Source organism: Xiphophorus couchianus, chromosome 19, assembly GCF_001444195.1.
Source record: "Xiphophorus couchianus chromosome 19, X_couchianus-1.0, whole genome shotgun sequence".
Classification (NCBI taxonomy): Eukaryota; Metazoa; Chordata; class Actinopteri; order Cyprinodontiformes; family Poeciliidae; genus Xiphophorus; species Xiphophorus couchianus.
This window is the reverse complement of record NC_040246.1, coordinates 2239660-2261044: the sequence shown is the minus strand read 5'-3', so window position 1 is coordinate 2261044 and position 21385 is coordinate 2239660. Positions and strand designations below refer to the sequence as shown.

General features: G+C 40.0%; 2 long non-coding RNA genes across 3 annotated transcripts; both read left to right on the top strand.

The window, feature by feature from the left end:
* The first annotated feature begins 128 nt into the window (after positions 1 to 128).
* Positions 129 to 19826, top strand: LOC114134645 (uncharacterized). Its single transcript, XR_003593431.1, has 2 exons — positions 129 to 1267; positions 19594 to 19826. It is a non-coding gene; the product is annotated as an uncharacterized LOC114134645 (long non-coding RNA).
* LOC114134639 (uncharacterized) lies at positions 14432 to 15828 on the top strand. 2 transcript variants are annotated; one of them, XR_003593422.1, is made up of 5 exons: positions 14432 to 14559; positions 14651 to 14971; positions 15074 to 15191; positions 15424 to 15492; positions 15596 to 15828. It is a non-coding gene; the product is annotated as an uncharacterized LOC114134639 (long non-coding RNA). The 2 variants fall into 2 exon arrangements; XR_003593421.1 differs by having other exon boundaries at positions 14433 to 14559; positions 15424 to 15488.
* Positions 19827 to 21385: the final 1559 nt, after the last annotated feature.

Below are 21385 nucleotides of genomic sequence, written 5' to 3'. Positions count from 1 at the left end.
TTAATTTTGCCGTAGAAAACCCCCAACAAAGCTCCTATTTGCTGTTTGTCCATGGACAAACTCCTCAACAGTCACCTGGCAAAAAACTGGGAAGGAGGCTCTGTGGGAGGAGAGCAAAGCGCTTACTGGCGAGTGAAAGCATCTGAATTTATTACGTCTCTATATGGCGATTAACATAAATGTACAATCCTTAAAAAAAAAAATTCAAAAAATTTTTTGTATTCCATTCATCCATTTCTATCTAAGGGGAACACACTCACACCTAGGGACAATTTGGAGTGACCAATTTCTTACCTTGTTGTCATGTTTTTGGAATGTGGGAGGAAACCCGGAGGAAACCCACGCATGCACAGGGAGAACATGCAAACTCCTGCAGTAGTTCTGGGAAGTGAACCCACAACCTTCCGACTGCAAGGCAACAACCTTACGGACTGAGCCACTGTGCAGCCCGCTATAGAATGGCGCTACTATTAATATATCTCTTAGCATTTTTACGTCACCGCCGTTCTCGACTGACTACGTAAGAGAAGCATCCGGGGTCTTTTGTCGCACGTCACACTTCCGTTGAAAACAACACCACGTGCGTTGCCCATGAACGCAGTAGCTGTCACTTCCAGCGGGATTAAAAGCGGCATTTATTTAACGTAGAAATGCAGACTGGTTGAAGCTAGTTTGAACCAAAAAAGTCAAGCTTCGGAGAAGGTAGGGGTTGAGTTTGTAGCGGCTATTTTGCTTGCCAAACGGAACCACCGGTCAAGGAAACCGGTGTCGCTTGAATTAGCTCATGTCCTCAAATCTCCAAACACGTTCGACGTTCACCTTTGAAGGGTTTTGTGAAAATAGCTCATGCTAGCAAACGCTTTGCACCTCGTTATGCTCCTGAAGTAATTTGTGAAATGCAATTAAATAACATTACATTGTAAGAAAGTGAGACTTGGAAGCTAACGTTAACTTGAGGCAGCAAACGCTGACTGCAAACCCGGCCGCTTCATCTGCTCAGTGACGTGAGCAGTGAGCTCACTGCTCACGTCACTGAGCAGTGGTGTTGGTGGTGGCTCACACCGTCGCTAACGTATTCCGTCACACACTTTATTTCTCTTTTCTTTTCTCTTCCATTCACTGAAATTGGTGAGAAATGATTTGTGTTGTGCACAATCCACAATCTGTTTTGTTGTTTTCTTCTCCTCTGACTCCCCGTGTGAATTTTCTCACGGCGCCTCAGAGTCTCAACCGAGTTTGAGAGAAACGGGAGACTTGAGGGCTCAAGGTGAGCTTATACCTGCTGCCCCCCAACACACACACACACACACACACACACACACACACACCGCTTCCCATGTAGCGTCAGGCCCGCGCTGCTTTGCCCTGAGTGTGTAGGAGTTGCAGCAGTGTGTTGTTGCAGCTTTGTTGCTGCGGTTGCATGGCTGTGTGACGTGCCGCTCTGCTAACGCTGCATGCTAGCTGAAGATTCAAAGTCTGCTTTAATTCTGCTGAAATGTCTCCGGTTTCTGTTGAGATTCTCCAAAAATATTCCTTTACATGATCTATGAAAAACCCAGAAAGCGGTGGAGGCTTTTAGTAAAAACTATTTTAAAATGTCACATTTTGGTAATTTAAAAGAAAAACGGATATGAAAAGTAGAAATGTTTTTTGTTTGGTTTTTTTGCTTGTTTCTTCTCTGGTTTGTAAAGCCAGAGAAGAAGAAACGACCAGAATTTCTTTGTGTTATTTACTAAATAAATAGATTTAAATGTTAAGCCAATAATTACTGGGGTTTCAAATCAAAATGACACAAAAGACAAAATAGATTTATTTCAAATAAAACTAATATACATTAGAATACTGAAGTTACAGAAAGATTTTATACTGTTATGTAAAATACATGTTTTGAAGGAATCCCTTTGATCTTATAAATTAGTAAGAAGACGTGGAGCTTCTGCTACATGAGGAAACATGGAAAGAGCTAATCAGGAATAAAAATAGATTTAAAAAGTTTGACTGCTTTAAAGTCAGTCAATATTTTTTTAATTGATTATTGAGAAATGTTAAGTAGTTTAGTTACTTTGAAATTCTTACATTATCTTTTGAGATGTTGTTGTCATTTCCTATCAGAAATATGTTTTTAATTTCCAATTGTCAGGTATGAAGATGTTTATGTTAGTGATGGGTAAATGAGGCGTCATGTATCGTTTTGACCCAAAGCAAAACTGTATTGATACCGCGTCAATACTGTGTCACTGAATACTGACACCTGCTGGACATTAAAAATCCCTACAGGCAACGCAGTTCACAGACTGATTTGATGACCTAGTCTATACAGTCATGGCCAAAAGTATTGAGAATGACACAAATATTATATTTTCACATGATCTGCTGCCTTCTGGGTTTCATGTGTGTATGTCAGATGTTGTCATCACATACAGAAATACAATTGCAATCATATTATGAGTAACAAAAGCTTTTAATGACAGTTAGAATGAGTTAATGCAGCAAGTCAATATTTGCAGTGTTGACCCCTCTTCTTCAGGACCTCTGCAATTCTCCCTGGCATGCTCTCAATCAATTTCTGGACCAAATCCTGACTGATAGCAGTCCATTCTTGCACAGTCAATGCTTGCATTTTATCAGAATTCCTAGGTTTTTGTTTGTCCATCCGTCTCTTGATGATTGACCACAAGTTTTCAATGGGATTAAGATCAGGGGAGTTTCCAGGCCATGGACCCAAAATCTCTATGTTTTGTTCCCTGAGCCAGTTAGATATCACCTTTGCTTTGTGGCAAGGTGCTCCATCATGCTGGAAAAGGCGTTGTTCATCACCAAACTGCTCTTGAACGGTTGGGAGAAGTTGCTCTCGGAGGACATTCTGGTACCATTCTTTATTCATGGCTGTGTTTTTAGGTAAGACTGTGAGAGAGCCGACTCCCTTGGCTGAGAAGCAACCCCACACATGAATGGTTTCAGGATGCTTTACAGTTGGCATGAGACAAGACTGGTGGTAGCGCTCACCTCGTCTTCTCCGAACAAGCTGTTTTCCAGATGTCCCAAACAATCGGAAAGGGGATTCATCAGAGAAAATGACTTTACCCCAGTCCTCAGCAGTCCACTCCCTGTACCTTTTGCAGAATATCAGTCTGTCCCTGATGTTTTTCCTGGAGAGAAGTGGCTTCTTTGCTGCCCTCCTTGAGACCAGGCCTTGCTCCAAGAGTCTCCGCCTCACAGTGCGTGCAGATGCACTCACACCTGCCTGCTGCCATTCCTGAGCAAGCTCTGCACTGCTGGTAGCCCGATCCCGCAGCTGAAACACTTTTAAGAGACGGTCCTGGCGCTTGCTGGTCTTTCTTGGGCGCCTGGGAGCCTTTTTGGCAACAATGGAACCTCTCTCCTTGAAGTTCTTGATGATGCAATAGATTGTTGACTGAGGTGCAATATTTCTAGCTGCGATTCTCTTTCCTGTTAGGCCATTTTTGTGCAGTGCAATGATGACTGCATGTGTTTCTTTCGAGGTAACCATGGTTCACAGAAGAGAAACAATGATGCCAAGCACCAGCCTCTTTTTAAAGTGTCCAGTGGTGTCATTCTTACTTAATCATGACAGATTGATCTCCAGCCCTGTCCTCATCACCACCCACACCTGTGTTAATGGAGCAATCACTGAAACGATGTTAGCTGGTCCTTTTAAGGCAGGGCTGCAATGAAGTTGAAATGTGTTTTGGGGGATAAAGTTCATTTTCTAGGCAAATATTGACTTTGCAATTAATTGCTGTCATGCTGATCACTCTTTATAACATTCTGGAGTATATGCAAATTGCCGTTATAAAAACTGAAGCAGTAGACTTTGTAAATATTAACATTTGAATCATTCTCAAAACATTTGGCCATGACTGTACAATAAGATTTAAGTCATTTAATTTCATCGTGTATTATATATTGTATAATGTCACATCTTCAGTTAAAATCAAAATATATTTGATATTCTTCGATACAGTCAATAAGTAATGTGAACATGAACCAAGTGATGAAAATGAAAGCGATCGTGTTTGGAATGAGGATGCTTGTGGACTGGGGTTTTTTTGTTGTTGTTTTTTCCCACAAATTTTTATTAAAAAACCAAAAAAAAGTTTTTAAAAATTTTTGAAATTTAGTCTGTTCCGTTTTTTTGGCACAACTTCTCCTGCTGTAGAAAAAATGAAGTAAACAAAACATTTATATGAAATAATTGATAAAAAGCAGCTGAGTAATTTGTAGACTGGCTGTATACCTGAGTTTATCCAGGTGTATCTGTGACTTCATTCTGATGCCCTATGCCTCAGCATTGAGGAGGTGAATTTATTTATATAAAACAGATTTTAGTGACACTGTATATTGTTCACATAACTTACATTTTTTCTTTTATATTTTGTACGCAGATCTTTATGGATGTGTTTTGCTGGAAATGTCTTTTTTGTATTTATTTATAGCGGGATTGTCTTTATTTCCCTTTTTTCTGCCTAAAGATTTTTATTTATGGAGGGTAATTTAAGAATAAAATTATGAAATGTATCATTTCAAAGGAGAAACATATGCAAAATTTCTTTTATTTTGTTTTTTCTCTCTCCAAAGAGTTTTTGCGGCGCTAATGGCTCGTATTTTTTTGACAGTAGGCAGACAGGAAGGAGGGTGGAAGACATGCGACGAAGGTCGTCCAGTTTTCAGGAAGAAGACTCACTTTGCTTGGCTGGATGGTAAGGACCTTTGACTTTTTTCACCTAAAACATGTGAAATTAGATTTCAACTACATGAAATCGATTTTTCATTAAACGGTGAGATCAACTGGGGAAAATTTTCAAAAACATTCAAGGCAGAAAACCGGATTCCTTTTGCAGTTGTAACGTGTTTTTCCTGCCACCGGTAATATAAAGACTGTGGGCTTCACCGGCAATGGAAGACGAGGAGAGTACCCTGGTTACTACTGTGATGGCCGACCTGGACACTGCACTGACTGTCAATACTGAATGCAAGGAGAATATTAGTTGCTTTCCACAGTCTTTCACACATTTCAGTTGTCACACATTGTTCGTTTTTTTTTGTGACATGCCATTTTAAATCATTTCTGCTAAAGAATATTTGCCTTTTGACTTGTGCAGTCATCCTTTTTAATAATGTGTTCTTTCAATATTATTTACATTTTTGAATGTTTCCTTTTGTTGTAGCTCAGTTGATTTACATTATTCAGTTTTCATAGAAATGGTGGCGTTTCCACACAAAGTTACATTGTGGCTGTAATTTGTTGGAGAGAGTAGAACCAATAAAGTAGTTGTAAATATATTGTAACAGCGTTGTTTAACAATAGGATAACCTTGTTTTAAAAATTTGAAATGCAAGCAAAGCTAATAACTTGCAATATTTTATTTGTGTAAATACAATGTTTCCTATACTTTTAGAACAATGACTGGAATCAATACAAATTTTCTTTACAAACCTGACATACAGCCAAGTTGTTTATGTTTTAACAGAATCAACCGTTGGGTTTTTTTGTAATAAAGTAAGCACATACAGAAACATATTGTTCAGTTACAAAGTCATAATACAAACATAAGATTAAAGGTATCCTGACTTTATGAAGAGAGATGAGCCCGGCGCCGCTAGGCTGGGATGGAGACACATGATCAGGTGATTGGCTGAGCAGGTGAGATGAAGACATTTATAGTTAGAATTTACACATTGGTTTAATTTATGTAACCAGTGACTTTATTCAAAAAGGTTTTCATATAGAAAAAAGATCATTTTCTCTGGCAGTTACCAGCGCAGCGTCTACTGCCGGGGTCCGAGCCCCAAAGATTATTTCTTGTCAAATAAACTTTCTAAAACCTACTTTCTGTGTGAGTCTTTCCAGGTTGAAGCTACATTTAAAGTTTTAAATTAATCCCTTTGGGTTTTGCAACAATTGGATATTTAAGGTCTTTATTTTATGAATCGATTGCAATTGGTAGAATTGATATGGAATTTCTAAATGGAATAGTGGGACACCAATCAGTTTACTGGTTGAACTGGAGTCCTTATAGCAAAAGTTTCCAATGAGACATTATGGTAAACAATGATAATAGTTGAGCCAGGTCACCTGCAACCAAAAATATTCTAGTTTTCAGAATGGCACTTGTTAGAAGTTCAGAAGTCCTTTGTTTTGTTTGTAAATTATATTCATAATGTGAATAATAAGAAAAATATTTGGCAAATAAGCAACAAAAGTGCGCTGTGATTGGACGTACTAAGTTGGCCAAAATTGTTGACTAAATGTTTTACAGACCAAACCTCTTTTCCATCAAGTTCTTATTTTATAAGCCAAAGGCTATTATAGTTTAGATTGTAACATATTTATTTTAAGAGGACCATTCACAACATCAAAATATATTATTTGAGCTTCATTTGTTTATATCTGTTTTCTTAATCTGCGATGGACAGGCGATATGTCCAGGGTCAGCAGCCCTCATGACCCAACTATAGGGATAATTCATGATAATTAATGGATGGATAAATGTGCTCTTAATGTAATGTACATTTGTCTCCAAAATATTGATTTGATTCATGTTTTATTACTTTTGTTTGAGATAGATTGGGTGTAAGGATAGATAAATACATCTCCATAATGTTTCCTTATTGTTGCTTATTCTAGATTGTTTGTTACTAATATAATTTTAAATAAAGATTTGAAAATAAAAAAGTGACTTACCACGTGACAGACATACCACGTGACATATCACGTTTTGGCAAATCAAAAATACGTTATTATTAGTATAATTATTATAACAAGGTCGGTACAGGAAATAGTGTCACTAGCGCCCCCTTCATTTCCGGAATGAAATAGTCACATTTCCATATAAGGTGTGAGACTGACAGTGGTCCGTCCCCGCCCCTTTCTGTTTGCTGCAGCGGCTGCAGCGAGGTGTACTTGGGTGTACTTGCCCTCAGCTGGTAGACATCATGTTTTCCTTCCGGTTCACACCTCGCTGTTTGCTGGCGCTGCACGCCAGCCGCTTACTAATGCGCTCTTGAATGATGCGCTTAACGACGCACTAATCGCTGATCGATCCTTCTTGTGGTAAGAAGCTTCTCACACCCTAAGTGTCTGTTAGCCTAGCCTTAGCTAAAAAAAAGTTGGTTTCACAATGGGAAAAAAACGATTCATCAAATTGTGCATATTTTTCAAATCAAGCAAAAAGAACTGAATAACTTTTGATTCGTTGTTATTAATTTTGCCGTAGAAAACCCCCCAACAAAGCTCCTATTTGCTGTTTGTCCATGGACAAACTCCTCAACAGTCACCTGGCAAAAAACTGGGAAGGAGGCTCTGTGGGAGGAGAGCAAAGCGCTTACTGGCGAGTCAAAGCATCTGAATTTATTACGTCTCTATATGGCGATTAACATAAATCATTAAAAAAAGTTTTATTTTCCATTCATCCATTTCTGTCTAAGGGGAACACACTCACACCTAGGGACAATTTGGAGTGACCAATGAACTCTTACCTTGTTGTCATGTTTTTGGAATGTGGGAGGAAACCGGAGTACCCGGAGGAAACCCACGCATGCACAGGGAGAACATGCAAACTCCTGCAGTAGTTCTGGGAAGCGAACCCACAACCTTGTGACTGCAAGGCAACAACCTTACGGACTGAGCCACTGTGCAGCCCGCTATAGAATGGCGCTACTATTAATATATCTCTTAGCATTTTGACGTCACCGCCGTTCTCGACTGACTACGTTAGCAACCGGGTTCCCATGGGCACCGTGTTGGTGACCCCTGTTTTGGATCAATAAAGTATTTTTGAATTGAATTTTGAATTTTTCTTCCAAACCATGCTTTACGACAGAGAGAAGTTTTCCCCATTTGAAGGTCCGAAACTGACATAGTTAATAATGAAAGCAGAAATATTATGTCACATCAGTCGTGTAAGTTTTAAAAATGTCATTGTGAACTTAGACTGGTTGGCCAGTAGGTGGCAGCATACGGAGTGATGAACAAGACAACGCGATACTTGCTTTACCTGCATTATTTGTAGTCCGATTTCTCTGACGCACCAGTGCGTGCGTTCGTCAATGAATGTCATGGAAACGACGTTAGCGTCCTCAAGCCTATAAATGACGCTGACCTTCTGAGTTCTTTCCCCTTTGCGACGGGACTTTTGAGAGAGACGCCTGAAGGAGCCTTTACAGCCTCGGAAGGTTTGAGCTTGTTGAAAAGTCTGCTGTGCAAAACTTGTTAAAGAAGCGCTTGCTGAAATACGCACTTGCTGAAGAAGCCCGTGGATAAGAAACCTGCGAAAGACGGTTCCTGGCCAGGAGAAGCACCAACAGGGTGACCAGCTGGAAGGTTAAAATTGCTCTTTTATTTTTTAATAAACGAAAGCAAGTTATTACTAAGACATTAGTGACTTGTTTAGTTTATTTTGTGTGTGTGTGTGTTTTAAAGAAATACTGACTGCTGTAGAAAAAAAAGTCTAGTAGCATTCTTTGCTAGCATAGATCGTTCTTAACTAATGAGGCTTTTTCTGAACTGAATTTCGCTGGAAATGTCAGGAATGTTAAACTGTGGTGTAGTGATTTAATAAATATATGTATTTTACTTAATTATAGTCAAATCAGTTAAATTAATGTTAAATTTCTGGAAAATTAGCATGGGTTTTGACCGTTATTTTTTGAAAAATGCCATTATAAACACTCAGTTTCCATGGATACGCTAAGTGAAATACGTTAAATATTTAACATTAGGTTTTGACCGTTATTTTTTGAAAAATGGCATGATAAACACTCAGTTTCCATGGATACGCTAAGTGAAATACGTTAAATATTTAACATTATTTTTAAAACACATTCAAAAAAATAGTATTTACCTTTATAATAGTCTATACTTTAATTGTTTAATTTCATTATTTTTTCAAGAAACGGACATGTTGATCTGTTTTTTATTATTGTTATTATTTTTAGCATAGCCAGGAAACATGAATTGATTTGAAAAAACAAAAATGATGATATTTAATCTAAGAGTATCAGGTTTGATGACTTTGGTGTCCAATTCTTTGAAATTTTGATGACTTCTTTAAAGCATATAGCTTTAATAGGTCTCTTGCATTTGTGGGGTGAAACAAATTTGTGAGTTAATTTAAATTGTTTTGTGACTTATGTGTGAGCTTATTGACATTTATGGATAAATGTCTGGGATATGAACACTAGTGTTTGAGAAAAAATGTTATGCTGGTTTGAAAAAAAAAACAAACAATAAGATTTCTGTCCAATTCTTGGCCTTTACTTTTGTTTTTTTGAAAAATTCCCTAACAAACATACTTGGTTTCCATGGTAATCACATCAGACTAGCGGTTTATTAGGACACTCGAAGACGCTTTGCATAAAATTTCCATTCATGCACACGTTCACACACTGATGATATTAAGCTAATGGATTGTAGCCACAGATGTTATATCGTGCCAGCAATAAACTCCAGCTAAAGGTGGGAGAAGTGTCTTGCTCAAGGACACAACGACAGAGGCGGACCATTGCAGGGCAAACTCCTACCACTGTTGCCCCAGTAATAAGCATTATAAGTGTGTGTTTGTGTTTGTTAATGATAGAACATTAGTAGGCAATGAATCGTGTATAGACAATAAGACTTTGAGGCATCATGCACACATAAGGGATGCAGATTATTATTTTAATGATTTTGTCTGGCTTATCTCCAGACAAAATATAATGGCCATTTTAACACTGGATATGGATTTCTTAACCAAATAAACAGTTTTATTTTTGTAGGAGGGAGCCCCTGGAAACGGAGGAAAGGCCACTTATGTCGGCCTGTTTATTTAGATCCCCAGTCTTTAAACTTAATTAATTTTACAGGTTTACATTTCTGCTGTTGGCTATATGTGGGAGTATGAAGGTAGTACTGATGGGGTGTCAGACTTGCTGTCTTTGTGATTGTGAAAAATTGTGGAGCTCAAAGGAATTTAGTTTGATTAACTAGAATTAACATTTTGGTAATTTACAAATGCAATTGGAAACATATATTTCTAAACTTTGATACTTTTAAAGTATTAAAGTTGTGTAAGCAGTGATTTAAGTGTAATAATTATGAATGGATCACATATCTCATCCCTGGCTATTGTTAAGAATGATCAAATGTACCTGAGCATCAAAGATTTGTGAGGATGGGTTGTTATATAAAGGTAAACTGAGTAACTTGTTGCAGTCTTATTTCATTCACACTTATGGCACAGTCTAAGATTACAGGTGTTTCAGTAGCTATTGAGACATTCTAAACACAGTGTATAGCTCTTTAATTTATGTTTCCAAATGTTTAATAGTTTATGGTTAGGGATGAATTGCCAATAAGTCTAAATTTGATTTGTTGTCTTTAATGATTGATTGGTACCAAGATGAAGCTGCAAGTTCGTTTGTCTGAGTGGCGATGCTCCATACATGTTTGATCATTGAGTTTTAGAGTGTGTTCTGGTTTTTATGTAAAATTGTATTTTTTGCTGTTTTTTTGTGACTAAAGATAAGCTATATTTGTTTTATCTCTTAATTCCCGTCTTTATTGTATAATCAAATACAATGGCATAGCAATAATATTGTTAATTAAATATATTCAAGAAAAACAAACACATTCACAAACCTGGGTTATTGTATTGTTGGTATTTTAGTTCCCTCAAAACATTGCTTTGGACTTTTGTGAAGGTCTAGATTCTGAATTATAGCTTTTTTTGCTTTGTTTTTTCCTTTGCAGCTCAGACCATGGCGCTTCCAGCAGATGGATCCCCAAAGTTGGAGGGACTTCCAGACAATGGTAAGGAACACGGTAAGGTGTGGTCAAATGAAACCGACATGGTTTCTGAAGACTACGGAGAGGGGTTGAGGTGTAGTTCACCTCCGCAGTCTGTGGACTGTGCTACCAGCTCCAGTGGTAGCAGTGCTATCAGCTATAGCGGTAGCTCTACTACCACATCCAGTGAAGATGAGGTAGGTAATGCCTGTACTATCAGCTCCAGTGGTAGCTCTACTACTAGCTCCAGTGGTAGCTCTACTACTAGCTCCAGTGGTAGCTCTACTACTAGCTCCAGCGGTAGCTCTACTACCAGCTCCAGTGAAGACGAGGCTAATAATGAAGACCAGGATGACTTTTATTCCAGACTTCGGATTGTCCAGGTCCTTGCACCAAACATTAAATTCCTGTGGGGCATAGGAGTGCTTGAACAGTCATTGAAACTTCTCAATTCGAAGCTTGATCAGCTGAACTCCGCTGTGGACCGTGGCAGTGCTGCGTCGCTGCGCTCTGAGATTCTTGAGATTCTTCCCCCAAATTTCAAATACATAAAAGACATTGGGGTAGCTGAGAAGCCTGAAGAAGACACGGCTCCTTCTACTTCACTTGAATTCACGTCTGGACTTGACAAACAGGAAGAGCCCATTTTGCGTCCAGAGAACTCCAGACCTATTGGCACCTCGCAACACCATCAGGTAGGTTTGGAAGAGGATGGGGCTTCTTTGACTTCTGGCCGCACCAGGAGCATTACACAGAAGGTGGATGCTGCGAAGGAGGACAACCCACCATTAAAGCTTAGTTCTGGTACAGCGCTTCCTTCCAGCTTTGACAAACCGGAAAAGCCCATTTTGCGTCCAGAGGACTCCATTCGTATCAGTGCCTCGCCACAACCTCTGGCAGGTTGGAGAAATTTAGTGACTTTTTGCCGCGCCATTAGAATTCCAAAGAAGGTGGTTGATGCGAAGGAGGATGACACACCATCCAAGCCTAGCGATCGGGTAGGTTCGAAAGAGGACGTGACTCATGCGACATCTGTGACTGGCATAAACGGAAAGAGGACAAAGGACAATGATGCTGAAGAGCAGCCCCCAGGAAAGAGGACCAGGGACACTGTTGCTAAAGAGGAGCCCCCAGCCAAGAGGAGTAAGGACACTCTTGCTGAAAAGGAGCTCCCTGCCAAGAAGACCAGGGACAGTGTTACTGAAGTGAAACTCCCAGCCAAGAGGACCAGGAATAGTGATGATGCTAGACAGGAGCCCTCTGCCAAGAAGACCAGGGAGAATCAAACTGAAGATGTGCTCCCCTCCAAGAGGACCAGGGACAGTGTTGCTGAAGAGGAGCCCCCAGCCAAGAGGACTAGAGACACTGTTGCTGAAGAGGAGCTCCCAGCCAAGACGGCACAGTAGTATAATGAAGATCCCATTTGGGACGAGGTCCTTCAAAGTATCGGCAGAAGGATGGCATGGAGATATGGTAAAGAATGGGAGGACGAGCCCATTCCGTCAACCCCTCTGTTCATTCCATACCGAAAGACAGACCATGAAGATCCTATTCTGTTATCTCCTATCCTCAGTCCCTCACCAAGGACAGCGTGTGGGGATCCTGGTTTGTCATCCCCCGTCCTCAGTCCCTCGTATAGAATGGCGGATAAACTTCCTGTTTTGTTATCCCCTATCCTCAGTCCCTCACCAAGGACAGCGTGTGAGGATCCTGGTCTGTCATCCCCTGTCCTCAGTCCCTCACCAAGGACGTCGTGTGGGGATCCCGGTCTGTCATCCCATGTCCTCAGTCCCTCGTATAGAATGCCACGTAAACGTCCTGTTTTGTTATCCCCTATCCTCAGTCCCTCACCAAGGACGTCGTGTGGGGATCCCGGTCTGTCATCCCCCGTCCTCAGTCCCTCGTATAGAATGCCACGTAAACGTCCTGTTTTGTCATCCCCTGTCCTCAGTCCCTCATGAGGGACGATGCAAGAGGATCTTTTTCTCTCATCCCCTGACGTCAGTCCCTCACCATCGACGCACTGTGAAGATCCCGTTTTGTCACCCCGCGTTTTCAGTCCTTCACCATCAACACACCGTGAAAATCCAACTTTGTCATCCCCTGACTTCCGTTTCCGGATGGAGACTGAAAAGGACATAGAAGAGGAACCGACACCTTCAACATCTGGTGGAACTACAGCAAGAGCGAGTTCCAGACACGTGTGGTTTAGACCTCGCTACGTTTCAAGTGACTCTGATTAGATTGGGATCCGTAAAAACTGAGGACTTATGTGGGAAGTCACATTAGGACATATCATCATTTCTCTGTTTTTTTTTTTGTTTTGTTTTATTAAAGCCAATGGATTTCTAGCAAGCCTGTGGAAGCCTTAGGTAGCGCCTTGCACCGGGGCTTTTCTTTATCCCGCTGCTAGATGTAGCATTTTGGATGTTGAGGATTCTGGCAGGACTCGGGAAGCCTTAGGTAGCGCCTTGCACCGGAGTTTTCTTCGTCTTTGTGTCTTCCTCTCATCTTCCCCATGTTTCAGGGTGAAATAGCGGTTCTTCCCCACGCGGTGCTCTCCGCTATAGTAAATTATTCTATTCTGTTCCTCCGCTAATCCACTCTCCAAGGTTTTAATCTTTCAGGTTTTAGCTGCTCATCGCTGGATCCTTTCGTCGTCGTCCATGTGGTTCCTGTCCTTCTGGACCCCTTGTTTTTCACACTGCTTGTAAGTTTTTCCACATTCACATGATACTGCTTGCCTCCTGCTGGTGGTGGGGACCATCAGCTTTACTAAATAAAAATAGAAGTAGAAGTTATTAGTAATTTACAAAGTGCTCAACCACATAGAGTTAAAATTTACATTAAGTAAGGAATGCTTGCCTGACAATACGTTGTATCAGAAACCAAATTAAAGCATCAGGACAATAAGAAATTAGAAGACAAAGGAGAACATAGACATAATTTATGATTGAAGGATTTAATTATGAGCTTTTATTCAGAGAGACACTAGAGAACAGGATCAGAGGAAAGGAAATGGAGAGCATGTGGAGTAAAGTTTTATGTAGATAAACTATTAATCTCATGAAACAAATAGTTTATATGGCCAATAGCATGTTCATGTGTTACAACACAGAAAAATCACAAAAGAAGAATAGACATTAAAAAAATACCCGACCCAAGTTCAGACTTCTCAGATTTCTGATTCTCTGATCATCCCAGGTTGGATCTCCTCCGCCTGTAATCCTCCACCTTCAGCACCACCAGTCAGGTGGAGGAAGATAAGAGAACCCAGTTGACAAAAAAAGTAAGAAAACTTATTTTCATTTTAAATATGGATGAAATTGAGCTCAAATTTCAAAATTGTTCTTCTTTCTGTCCACATATATTCTATTTGTTAACCCTGTTGTCTTTTCTCTGGATTTCATTTCTACATCAACTCATGTCACATGACATGAGTTGACCAACAATTAAAGCAGAAGACCAGCGCCGCCTGTAATCCTCCACCTTCAACACCACCAGTCAGGTGGAGGAAGATAAGAGAACCCAGTTGACAAAAAAAGTAAGAACATTTACTTTTACACAACAAAAAATGTTCAACACACAGAACGTCGAGGTTAATATTCAAATCTATTTCCTGCTGTACTTTCTCCTCACTGACATTTTTGTTTTGTGTGTGTGTTTTTTTACTGAGTCCTTTCATAACAGCAGAGCTTTGTGTTGATGGAAGGAGGATCAGGAATACAGCAGAGGACCTGCTGATCTACTGGTTCTAGTAGATTTTATAAATGGTGAGGTCATGATTATGACTTGATCAGAAGGTCTGATTCAGTCATCTGTTAGATTCAGATTATGCAGATCAATAATGTCTGATCGTCCCAGGTTGGATCTCCTCCGCCTGGAATCCTCCGCCTTCAGCACCACCAGTCAGGTGGAGGAAGATAAGAGAACCCAGTTGAAATAAAAAGTAAGAACATTTCTATGTACACAGCATAACTAATCATTTCAAATATAGTTGCAGAGAGCTGAGCTGAAAGTTAGAAGCTGTCTGCTGTTCATGCATATTTTCCTCCTTAACTTTATCTTCTCTCTTTATTTCATTTCTCTGTGAACTCATGTGATGACTGGAGTTGACCAACAATTAAATCAGAAGAAGACCTGCTCCACCTGCTGATCTACTGGTTGTAACAGCTTGTGGGAAAGGTGAGGACATGATGATGACTTTGATCAGAAAGTCTCTTCCAATAATCCGTGATTTAGACAGAGATTAAGGAATGTGTGTCTGATCATGTGATGATTCGCCAGCATCACTGGACCAATCAGGCGAGAGAAGACAGAGAGGACTGAGGACTAAAACAAAAATACTCTGCCTGCCAAAAAAGGCAGACGATCCAGTGGCCCCAGGTTTACACACCATCTGCTGGTACTAAATACATTTTTTACAACCTTAACTTTTCAGCCATTCTATAGTTGAGATTATTTTCTTAATTATTCAAGAATTGAAACCTTGGTTTTCCTTCCTGTTAGATCATATAAGCAAAAAAATAAACAAATTTTAACGTGCAAAAAGTTTATTTACAGTGAGCAACGCTAAAACACTTTTATACATACAGTGCAGTAAACAATTCTCATTCAATTCCCCCCCGTTGTGACAGGTTTGAGGCAGACCGACCGCTGGGGAGATGGACCTCACCTGGCACCATTACTCTGGATGTAACAGGTAGGTGAGCAGAAACTGAAGCTACTGAGACATCTCAGAAAAGTTTCAGCATTTAATGACGTGCGTTGGACTCGGCGTTTCTCAAATTTGTTCTTCTGTTTCCTCAGCTCGACTCTCCTGTCAATCAAAACATCAATGACTCGAGAAGCGGACAGCGAGGTTTCTGGTGCCTGGCTGGAGACGAGATTCTGATTATTCAAGAGCCAAAACAAAACGTCAGAATAAATAGTTAGAAGGCAGATTTGTTTTCTATTTGTCGTTGTTTTCATTATTAATGCTCCATAACACAAAATTCATCAGTGCTGTAACTCTTGAGTTGAATAAAATGTTCTTCTTTCAATCAGTTATTTCTGGAGTCTTTTTATTTGAACCATAATCATTTTTGGAAACGTTACATATTAAAGGAACGCCCACATTTTTAATAGAACTTCATAACTGATCAAAGCACAAACTGGAGAACAGGTTTAAAAGAAATGTTTTTTTAGTGTGAATTCATTTGTAGTTATATAAATACACAATTCACATCTTAAAAACAAACACAAGCCAGTCACACTGAAGAAGTTTCCTGATGTTGACCTTCGACCCTTAGCTTCAACTGATTCACTGAAAGGTTGGGTAGAAATGTTACCCAGAGAACGCTCTTTTTCCTCATGGACTCATAACCAATGAAACAAACTGGAAGAACTGGAAGCTGAACCAGTTGGTGGATCAAGTCGGTCCACTCCAAGTAGCCAACACCGATGGCCTTTGAAGCTTCACAGCTCTGACTCTGACTTATGAAAACCTTTCCTCCAGTTTGAGTCGAGACTGTGGAAGGTTGTTTTTTTTTTACGGCCTGCTGCTTCTTCAGTTGCTGTGAACCAGAGTGACAAACAGGAGGAGTGAGCAGAGAGAGACGGCGCCAGTCAGGACGGCTTTCACCAGCAACACCGTCCAGCTGCCCGGCATGAAGACATGAGACGGACATTACAGGCAAAATAATCTATTACAATAAGAGTTTGGCTGAAATATTTTTGCAACGACTGAGAAATATGAAAAAAAAACACCCGAAAAAAACAAAACATAAAATGATTAAGTCTGGTTCTTTGTTGACCGCTACACAGTGGTCAACAAAGAACCAAGACAGAAGCTACAAACCTTTAAGTCACCATGCCGAGTTATGAAACAAACAGAAAAGCCATAAAGCCATGCAGTACATGAATCTTTTTGATTTTAGTCTTTTTTTCCCAGTTTTCCAAAACGATAAACCTAACAGTTAACATTTGATGATGATGATGTATTTGTTTCCCAACCATCTGAAACGCTGACATTTTCATACGTCCACTTCACATTTTAAGTGCTGCTTTGCTTTTATCTGTTACATACAATTCCAGTAAAATGCAAAAAAAAAAAAAAGATTTGTAACAAGACAAAATGTGAAAATGACTGAATGCTTTTGCAAAAGCTCTGCAACCAGAACGATTGGTTTGGGTGAATTTAGGGACCACCAAGAAATAACGCAACGTTTTCTCCTCTTGCATATTTATTAAAATCCTTTGTTTTTACATAGTGTTGCATACAATCTCTTAAGAGTACAGCGGAAGGAAAGTTTAACGTGGAGAACAAAACCAACACAGTATAACCACTCTGTATTCACGTTAAAACTCACTGCAGCTCTCGGCCATCAGCCCAAGAAACCAACAAGAAAAGCGAGCAAATGCCTTCAGTTCGTAGCATTGTGTGTGCAAAACAGGGAGAGTCGGGTCCCAGGGCCCATTTTCCAGCAGCTTCCTTACGTTGCAGGCCACAGAAAAATCTAGAAATTTCCGGTTGCCTTCTATCTTCCGTCAGGGCTGCCGTGCATTTCCGGTGTGTAAGTTAGAAGAACAATCATGACCCACAGATGCAGCACCGCCTGAAGAAAAAACACAACAAAACAAAAACTGATTAAACACTTTGAATGTATTGTCAGACGATAAACTATCCCATGTGGTAAAAACCAACAATGTTGTTGTTTTGAGACCATTTTCAACTAATAACACGAATAGGCGATATGTCCAGGGTCAGCAGCCCTCATGACCCCACTATAGGGATAATTCATGATAATTAATGGATGGATAAATGTGCTCTTAATGTAATGTACATTTGTCTCCAAAATATTGATCTGATTCATGTTTTATTACTTTTGTTTGAGATAGATTGGGTGTAAGGATAGATAAATACATCTCCATAATGTTTCCTTATTGTTGCTTATTCTAGATTGTTTGTTACTAATATCATTTTAAATAAAGATTTAATAAAGATTTGAAAATAACAAAGTGACTTACCACGTGACAGACATACCACGTGACATATCACGTTTTGTAGCCATTTCTTTACTATTTAATTTGTATTTTTAATGTTGAAAGTCTTCTTGGGTGTTTTAAAAGGCGTTGGCAAATAAAACACGTTATTATTATTATAATTATTATAACACAATCGGTACAGGAAATAGTGTCACTAGCGCCCCCTTCATTTCCGGAATGAAATAGTCCCATTTCCATATAAGGTATGAGACTGACAGTGGTCCGTCCCCGCCCCATTCTGTTTGCTGCAGCGAGGTGTACTTGGGTGTACTTGCCCTCAGCTGGTAGACATCATGTTTTCCTTCCGGTTCACACCTCGCTGTTCGCTGGCGCTGCACGCCAGCCGCTTACTAATGCGCTCTTGAATGATGCGCTTAACGACGCACTAATCGCTGATCGATCCTTCTTGTGGTAAGAAGCTTCTCACACCATTAATGTCTGTTAGCCTAGCCTTAGCTAAAAGAAAGTTGGTTTCACAATGGGAAAAAAACGATTCATCAAATTGTGCATATTTTTCAAATGAAGCAAAAAGAACTGAATAACTTTTGATTCGTTGTTGTTAATTTTGCCGTAGAAAACCCCCAACAAAGCTCCTATTTGCTGTTTGTCCATGGACAAACTCCTCAACAGTCACCTGGCAAAAAAGTGGGAAGGAGGCTCTGTGGGAGGAGAGCAAAGCGCTTACTGGCGAGTCAAAGCATCTGAATTTATTACGTCTCTATATGGCGATTAACATAAATGTACAATCCTTAAAAAAAAAAATTCAAAAAATTTTTTGTATTCCATTCATCCATTTCTATCTAAGGGGAACACACTCACACCTAGGGACAATTTGGAGTGACCAATTTCTTACCTTGTTGTCATGTTTTTGGAATGTGGGAGGAAACCCGGAGGAAACCCACGCATGCACAGGGAGAACATGCAAACTCCTGCAGTAGTTCTGGGAAGTGAACCCACAACCTTCCGACTGCAAGGCAACAACCTTACGGACTGAGCCACTGTGCAGCCCGCTATAGAATGGCGCTACTATTAATATATTTCTTAGCATTTTTACGTCACCGCCGTTCTCGACTGACTACGTAAGAGAAGCATCCGGGGTCTTTTGTTGCACGTCACACTTCCGTTGAAAACAACACCACGTGCGTTGCCCATGAACGCAGTAGCTGTCACTTCCAGCGGGATTAAAAGCGGCATTTATTTAACGTAGAAATGCAGACTGGTTGAAGCTAGTTTGAACCAAAAAAGTCAAGCTTCGGAGAAGGTAGGGGTTGAGTTTGTAGCGGCTATTTTGCTGGCCAAACGGAACCACCGGTCAAGGAAACCGGTGTCGCTTGAATTAGCTCATGTCCTCAAATCTCCAAACACGTTCGACGTTCACCTTTGAAGGGTTTTGTGAAAATAGCTCATGCTAGCAAACGCTTTGCACCTCGTTATGCTCCTGAAGTAATTTGTGAAATGCAATTAAATAACATTACATTGTAAGAAAGTGAGACTTGGAAGCTAACGTTAACTTGAGGCAGCAAACGCTGACTGCAAACCCGGCCGCTTCATCTGCTCAGTGACGTGAGCAGTGAGCTCACTGCTCACGTCACTGAGCAGTGGTGTTGGTGGTGGCTCACACCGTCGCTAACGTATTCCGTCACACACTTTATTTCTCTTTTCTTTTCTCTTCCATTCACTGAAATTGGTGAGAAATGATTTGTGTTGTGCACAATCCACAATCTGTTTTGTTGTTTTCTTCTCCTCTGACTCCCCGTGTGAATTTTCTCACGGCGCCTCAGAGTCTCAACCGAGTTTGAGAGAAACGGGAGACTTGAGGGCTCAAGGTGAGCTTATACCTGCTGCCCCCCAACACACACACACACACACACACACACACACACACACACCGCTTCCCATGTAGCGTCAGGCCCGCGCTGCTTTGCCCTGAGTGTGTAGGAGTTGCAGCAGTGTGTTGTTGCAGCTTTGTTGCTGCGGTTGCATGGCTGTGTGACGTGCCGCTCTGCTAACGCTGCATGCTAGCTGAAGATTCAAAGTCTGCTTTAATTCTGCTGAAATGTCTCCGGTTTCTGTTGAGATTCTCCAAAAATATTCCTTTACATGATCTATGAAAAACCCAGAAAGCGGTGGAGGTTTTTAGTAAAAACTATTTTAAAAATGTCACATTTTGGTAATTTAAAAGAAAAACGGATATGAAAAGTAGAAATGTTTTTTTTTTTTTTGCTTGTTTCTTCTCTGGTTTGTAAAGCCAGAGAAGAAGAAACGACCAGAATTTCTTTGTGTTATTTACTAAATAAATAGATTTAAATGTTAAGCCAATAATTACTGGGGTTTCAAATCAAAATGACACAAAAGACAAACAAAATAAATTTATTTCAAATAAAACTAATATACATTAGAATACAGTGTTGTATAAAGTACTGAAATCTCAGAGTCAAGTAAAAGTATTGGTACCTCTGCAAAATATGACTTTGGTAAAAGTCCAAGTCACTGACTGAAATGTTACTTGAGTTAAAGTCTTAAAGTATCTGAAACTTCTTGTACTTAAGTATGGAAATTACTGTAAAAATGGATGTACTCAAGTAATGTAATGAAAAGTACAAGTAAAAAGTAAAACAAGGCAAATGCAGTTTGAATGACTTTTTTTATATTTTGGTAAACTTGTCAAATACACTTAAAATAATGTACACAACCAAGTGCAGGCAAAATTAAACCTGCTAATAAATTTTTCCAGTTTTAAAGAGTAGCACATGTTAATGGTTTTGAACTTGCATGCCTTTCCTATATTCGTTAAATTTAGTCTAAATTGCTATCGCTATGGCTTCTGTCCCCCCTTGAACAGAGGAGTCTAGGTAGCCTGCTACAGTCAACATTAGGCCTAAGCTAAATACACCATGTATGGAACTGAAACAATGCCAAACAAAGTTCATTTATACAGGTAACGTTATGCTCAAGATTTCACAATACAGTAGTGCCTAGTGACCAAGCTATAGTTACTGAAACAGGAGGATTATAACCATTTCATAAGACGTTACCTCGATGTGTTTCTTCAAGTTGGACGGGGAGTTTTTGTAAGATAGGATTTCCACATCTTCGGGCAGGAATAACATAAACTGCATGCGCTACGACGAAATCTTTAACACCCACGAAAGAGTATATTGTGTTTAAATAAGGCCATGGGCTCTCATCACCAGCTGGTGGTTCCCCTGGAGCCGTGTCCGACGTAGTTGCAGTCGTTGTGGTCTCCGTCTCCTCCTCCATGTGGCTGCTGCTGATTGCGAGACTTGCTTTGTGTTTAATGGGAGAAGCGAAACAGGTGTATCCTATTGGAGGTGATGAACAAGCCCAGGCAAGTAGGCTACAGACTTTGTTCGGTAGCCTGCTTGCTACTTGCTAATCAGTAGGTGGGATCAAAACACTTGCGTTTCTCTCTCTTGCTTTTTTGTAACGAGTAACTAACAATTTGTTTTTGTATTCCTTGTATTTCATTTCCCTAGGTTTAGTTGGAAATTTGACAAAATCTCCATCCATCCATCCATTTTCTTACACCCTCGTCCCTACTGGGGTCGGGAG